The sequence below is a fragment of the Elgaria multicarinata genome, chromosome 4, assembly GCF_023053635.1.
Source record: "Elgaria multicarinata webbii isolate HBS135686 ecotype San Diego chromosome 4, rElgMul1.1.pri, whole genome shotgun sequence".
NCBI classification, from domain to species: Eukaryota; Metazoa; Chordata; class Lepidosauria; order Squamata; family Anguidae; genus Elgaria; species Elgaria multicarinata.
The window spans coordinates 44,186,989-44,192,261 of record NC_086174.1 but is presented as its reverse complement, the minus strand read 5'-3'; positions in this window follow the sequence as shown (position 1 = coordinate 44,192,261).

Below are 5,273 nucleotides of genomic sequence, written 5' to 3'. Positions count from 1 at the left end.
TGCTGTTGTGGTGGGGTATCTGCTGGGACTGACTTCCCCATAGATCTTTGGCATAGTCGTACATCTCTGCCTACCTCTCTGCCCTCCTGGTGCCTGGGAGATGTACTAGATGATGGGCTTTGTGGTTCAACCCCACAATCCCCTTGCATGCTTGCTCCCAGTGCTAAAGGGGCATGCTCCCTGTCCTCCTCTGTGCCCACCTCACAGGAATGGTTTGTGCATGTCTTGCTTTGACTCAGGGTGTCCTTCCGTGTGATAAAAGGCAGCTGCATTGCGTGCTCACCCGGTTTAAGATTTCTTGGTGTGTGTGTGCATTTTTGGAAGTGTTTCACCTGAGATGAAAATCCTTATTTAGAAAAAATCATGATTCCTCCAAATCATCTGTGCTATTGATTGCTATGGGCAAACACTTTGCAATGGATCCCTATGGGCAGGTATGGTTTCCTTATGGGCATACTGTCCTTTTTTGTGGGGGATTTTTCATATATTCCCCAAAAATCAGGGGATGCTCAGATTTCCTTCCAACTGGGTGTGAATGTGGATACATGGATATGCTCTCCTGGTGCTGATTTTGAGGTTTCTAACGTGAAAACTGATGGAGTTCTAGCATAGGACTTGAATTGGGGTGAGTTAAAAGGGGGGGGGGAAATCACCAAAAATCAGGGGATGATGGGTTTTGCTTGAAGCTTGCCATGAATGTGGATCTAGATGGCATCTGTGAGGGTGCCCACTTTCAAGTTTGTGTCTGTAAAAATATCAGAGTAAATCCCATTTCTGAAAATGGGGTGTAGGATTTTCAAAAATTCCCCCCAAATCAGGGGATGCTCGGAGTTCCTTCCAACTAGGCATGAATGTGGATACATGGATAAGCTCTCATGGTGCTGATTTAGCGGTTTCAGAACGTTAACAGAAAAAAAGTTATAGGAATGTGAATTTCAATGCAAGTCTATGGGGGGGAACACGGAGCTCCGATTCGGATCCGGAGCTCCGCAACAAAGCGAAGCAGACCATAGGTGGATTGCTGTGGAGAGGAGCGGGCCCGATCCGGAAGTTGTGGATCTGGATGAGAAGCAGATCGGGAGGTCCGTGCACAGCCCTAATAGTGATGTCTTGTGACATATTAAAGGTGAAGACATAATCAGTGTGAAAGCAGACCTGAGAGTGAATTCTCAAGAAAATATGATGTGATCCCAGCCAGTGTCCTCCCAGCTTCACATCTAACCTGGCAACTGTGCATCCTAGCAAATGGGCTCTACATAACACTTCTTCGGACTGTGGGGTGAGGTGAATACTTTTCATGGTATCACCATAGGAGCTAGACAATCAGCACTGTGCAATTTCTGCTTGAAACTCAGCCTGGAGCTGCGGAAAAAATGGGCCACAAGTGGATCCGGTTATCCCAGGTCAAGGGAGGATTTAGCCCGGGCTGACCCCAGGATCCCCTGTGCATCATCTGCATGCACGGAGTGAGCCCGGGTGTCAACCCGGGCTAAACCCTAGTCTAGCAACGGCCAGGGTTGCACTCCCTGCATCCATTCTCCAGCATAAGCATACAACCAAGGCTGTATCCTTCCCATAACCAGGTCTGAAACCTGTTTGGTATGGACCACATGCTTTAGCACCTTGCCCAAGAATGGCACATTGGATTCAGGTCAGTAGTTATCCAAAATCATAGGTTCTAGCCAGGCTGCTGTTACTCAGTGTTTTTTGTTTGGTTGGTTTTTGTTCCTGATTTCATTTCCTTCAAAAAAAAGAAAAAAAGAAAAAAGAAAAAAAAAGAAAGTATTCATTGTGAAGCTTGATGGCCAATATTTTCCTAGTATATTATCCCTGCATTTCGGATGACATTTGATTTCATAATCCAATCTCCCACATTATTTTATTGAAATCTCAAATTAGTCGAGGTGGAGAGAGGGAAATTGGGATGCTCATCACCAGAGATGTCACTGGCACTATCCAATGCATGACTGTGACACATTGGTAATCACACACCGTGCAGAGTAGCAATTCACATGCCAGTTAGGAAAAGAGCTGCATTTGCTAGCAACTGATATTTCAGTTTGAGTGCTGGGAAAATATAACCCCACAGCAAAACAGTTACTTTGAAACAGGGCATATGGAATCCATGTACACAGAAATAGTCACAGCTGTACATTAATTGTTCTATAAACTGTGGAAAAGCCCTTAACATCTCTGAAAAATTACCTACATATTCAAAAATATCACTAGTATGCCCACACAGGACTACTCCAATCCTTCCGAATGTATATGGAGGATCACATGTTTGAATGTTCCCCCAAGTCAAACTTCTCTGACTATAGACAATTAATGACACATTCTTCCCAACACATCTGTATTCCAACCAACAATCATTTTCTTAAGAAGAAGGAGCATTACAAATGCATTTGATTCAAATTCCCTGCCTTTAATTAAAATCTCCCAGTCTTTCAGCAAAATATTCCAAAGGCAGGAATAGTTTCCTTCATCTGGGGGAAGAGGAAGAAGTGGGGGAGAGAGGAAGAGGAAGAAGTTCCCCCATCTCCCTTTTGTCCTAGGAGCCCTGTGCTATGTGATAATTCTTAACATATAGCTCAGCACCAAAGTAATGTTTTTTTATATAATTATTATTTTCTTGTAAAATTTCGACAAAGCAAAACAAAAAAGAGGAGAGGAGAAAATTGTAGTTAAATAGATTTTAATATATTAATTCTAATGCCTGCACACACACACACACACACACACACACACACACACACACATATATATAGAACTGTCTAAGAATTATACATAAATTTCAACAAAAGCAGACTAATTATCCATATAAGTGTCCATTCACAAGTGGTGTCTATATACCACCCATCCAAATGTTGAAAGCATTGTTAGGTCATCAATCCATTGCATTATAGAAGGTGAGTGTTTATTCTTCCCATGTTGTAGTACCAGCCCTTTAGTTGTCAAAAGCATGAAGAGAATCTATTTGCATTGACCATGTGTTAGCTTAGAGGAGACAGACAGATAATTTAAGAGGACATGTACGTCAGTAAATATTAAAGGATGTTCCAATGCAAGGTTCTTCCATATAATAACCTCCTCCCAAAAAGAGGCAACTAGAGGACATTGCCAAAACATACAGTTAAAAAAGCCATTAGCTGTGTTACGCCTCTAGCAGTTAGCTGACTTAGGCCTAAGGTTTATCCTAGGATCGTCCCGGGGTCGTCCTTGCTGCTCCCGGGATCCCCTGTGTGTCATTTACATGAACAGGGATGACCCCGGGACGATCCTGGGATAAACTTTAGCTAAGGCCTTAGACAAACCCTTATTAAAGAGATGTTGTGGATAGGGATGGGCAAATTCAGCCATGTCTGACTCGTGGGCTGTAAGCCCCATCACCATTGCCATTTGCTCCTGCTTGTTGGATCAGACCAAGGGCTCATCTACACCAAGCAGGACATTCCAATATGAAAGTGGTATGAAAGTGGTATATAAAAGGCAGGAGCCACACTACTGCTTTATAGTGGTAATGAAGTGCACTGACAACTGGTGGGGCCCATGACACAACTACACCAAGCAGGGTATAACACTATGGAAGTGATATGAAAGCAGTATATGGCATGCGTCAATGGGCCCCAACAGTTGTCAGTGCATTTCAATACCACTATTATTTATTATTATTATTATTATTATTATTTATTTATGTAGCACCATCAATGTACCACTATAGTACATTGTACATTTAATATAGTACATTTAATATAGTACCACTATAAAGAAGTAGTGTGGCTCCTGCCTTTTATATACCGCTTTCATACCACTTTCATAGTGGAATATCTGCTTGATGTAGATAAGCCCCAAGGGTCCATCTGGTCCAGCATTCTGTTCACACAGTGGCCAACCAGCTGTCGAACAGGAACCCACAATCAGGACGTGGTGCAACAGCACCCTACCGCCCATACCCTGCATCTGGTGTATTTAGGCTTACTGCAGCTGATACTAGAGAACATAGCCATCAGAAAGAGTAGCTGTTGATAGCCTTCTCCTCCAAGAAATTAATTTAACCCGCTTTTAAAGCCATCCAAATTGGTGGCCATCACAATTGGTAGACACGGACACACACACACACATGGACATGGTTTCTAAAAAACTGCTCAGCATCAGCTTTTGTTTGGCCCTCATATGCTTTCTTACAAAATGACCACCATATTGAGATGTCTTTGCGTTGCATCAGATTCATTTGTCAATCCAAAAAATATTAAAGACAAATCTACAAATGAAACCAGAAACATTTTTGTTGGGACTTATGGATGATCAACTTAAAGAAAAAGGAGGAACATTGTTTTTGTACATGACAACAGCTGCCGGACTCCTCTATGCACAATACTGGAAAAATACACAAGTAGCATCAATGGAGGAATGGATGCCTAAGGTTTTGGAGATGGCAGAGATGGCCAAACTTATGGCACTAGTGAGAGAAAAATCAACAACCTTGTTCATACTGGACTGGAAACTCTGATAGAGTATATACAAGAGTTGCAAAAGAATGATGTATTTGTCTGTAGTTTTTACTAGGGGTGTGCATGGACCCCCCGCTCTGCCCCGTGGGCCGATCCGAAAATTTCGGATCGGCCCACTCCGCTCCGCACCGCTCCGCCCATACTCCGCTCCTCTTTGCCGCGGAGCTCCAGCTCCGAATCAGAGCTCTGCAGTGGAGGGGAGTGGTGCCAGGTAAGGCTGGGAGAGGAGGGTGGGGGGGTTGCCACCCGGTAAGGGACCAAGGGGGAGGGGGGCCTTACCTGCCTCCATCCGCGGTCCCTCGGCTTCTTCAATTGAGCCCGCGGTTCAACCAGGAAGTCTGGGCCGCAAGAAGAAGCCAAGGGACAGCGGACGGAGGCTGGTAAGGGAGAGGAGGGCGGGTGGGGGGTTACCGGGCCCTGCCGCTGTCGACAGCGACAACGGCAGGGCCCGGTAAACCCCACTTACCTTTCTGGCGGAGCTCCGGATCAAGGCGAAGGATCCACCTTCACCTCGATCCTCTTCACCATGCTCCGCCGGCCCCCCAATCCTCGTCGCCTCCGCCTTAAGGGCAGGTGAAGCCCCCCGCTCCGCTCCTGCTTCTCCAGTTCGAGGAGAAGCGGAGCACATCCCTAGTTTTTACATAAAATCTGTGGTCCTAATACATAATACTGGGCTGGCTAAAGTGAAGTAACTGATAGCCTATATGTCTGACATGAAGATTGCCTTAAAGAGAATATGGCCTTATACATGACTTCTCAGGC